This window comes from Cibotium barometz, chromosome 31 (assembly GCF_041138505.1).
Source record: "Cibotium barometz isolate CiBa-2024 chromosome 31, ASM4113850v1, whole genome shotgun sequence".
Taxonomy (NCBI): Eukaryota; Viridiplantae; Streptophyta; class Polypodiopsida; order Cyatheales; family Cibotiaceae; genus Cibotium; species Cibotium barometz.
In genome coordinates this window covers 47,833,153-47,834,966 of record NC_141076.1, presented here as the reverse complement: position 1 = coordinate 47,834,966, position 1,814 = coordinate 47,833,153, and positions in this window count along the sequence as shown.

Genomic DNA, 1,814 nt, shown 5'->3' with positions numbered 1-1,814 from the left:
GATTCATGCAAGCATGAAAACACATGGGTTTTTTTTTTTTTTTGCAATCGCCATGTAGCTTTAATTGTTATAATGCACCTCCATTGGCTATTGTTGCGATTATTTCATATCTCCTAAATTCTCCTTAATCAAACTACCTCACATGAAGCAAAGCAAACCACCTTGTATTTAACCTCTGTAAATGAAAGGGCTATGGTAGGCTGCTTATTGCTAATCCAAGATATGCATTATAAATTAAGAGAGAAGTATAGCCTGTCTAGTGTTTGAATTACTAACCCAATTTAAGTTATAATAGTCGGTTAAGGTTTGACACAAAGTGTAGGTGATGTTCTAGTCCATTCTACATGATGGGGCTCCATTTAGCTCCACTGGGCAAGGATCCCACTATGAAAGTGTGTCTCAAGGCCTTGTTTACTGGCCTTTTCAAGTGGGTTTAGTAACCTAACCCATTGGCTTGCTTTGCCTTCAAGGTTGTCTTCAGTGTATTCACATGTGGTAGGGGGGAACGTAAGGAGGTGGTTGTAATCCACCTCTAATGAAATACTTTTCCAATATCTTTCGTACCAGTACACTTGGATCTTGTAGGTTGCAAATCGACCTGGACCAATTGCCGAATTCAACAAAAATGGAAATTATGTTGATAACACCCTTTGAGAAATAGATAGAAGTTAGTCATTATCTCAACAAAAGAGGTAGCATTGATCTCAAGGATTCTACCAAGGGCATTAGCAACCCGCTTGGTTGTCCCCTTGATGGATCTCAAAGTTGAACTCTTGTATGAGGTCGATCCATCTAGCTTTCTGACCCTTTCAGGTTGGGTTGATCGTAAATATACTTCAACGAGTGGTGATCGTTTAGACAACAAATCAAGACCCATAAAAATAGTGTCTCCACATTTTCATTACATGGATAACAATGAAAAGCTCCTTTTCCTAGAGGAGACCTCATCTGTGTCTTTGAAAGCTTCTTGCTTTCAAAGACTATGGGTCTCCTATCCTGGAACATGGCAACACCTATTGCATAATTGTTGGCATCCATTTGAAGCACAAAAGGTTTACTAGGATCCATAATCTATAACATACGCACTAAGGTGACTAGCTCCTTCAATGCTCTAAAATGCTTGTTACTCCAAACCACCGGAGGACTTAGCTTGCTCTTTTTGCTTCTCACCCCCTTTAAAAGCTGAGTCAAAGGGTCAACAAGGTGGCAATCTTGGCATAAGCCTGGATGAACTTCCTGAAAAAGCCAATAAAATCAAGAAATGATTTTATCTACCTATTCGTCCGTGGAATTGGCCATTCTAGGATGTCTTGAATTGTATCTGGATCAATCTTCACACCATCAACATAGATGATGTGACTGAGATACAAGAGTTCATGCTTGAAGAAATCACACTTTAACTCCTTCGCATGCAACTTCTCTCATCTAAGTATCTCCAAGAGACAACTCTGAGATGTTGTATGTGCTCTTCCAATGACTTATATGTAAATCAGTATGTCATCCGAGAAGACAACAATCCACTTTCCTAGATATGGACGAAATGAATCATTCGCATGATTTCGCATCAACGTGCCAATTGTCTTACACTTACGGGGTTTATAGACCATGGTTGGAAAGGAGAAACGTGCAAAATTGTGTGCCGAATCTTGTGATTCTTGGAAGATCGTGCCCACCCAAGCTCATGGCCAAGGAGCCTCACCCGCTCATCACTGTGGTCATCCGTGATTTAAGGAAAAGCCAGGCCATTCTTTGAGGCAGTGCCTTAGTCAAGGTGTTATTGTCCAACTGAATTCATTCATTCATGCATGAATCCA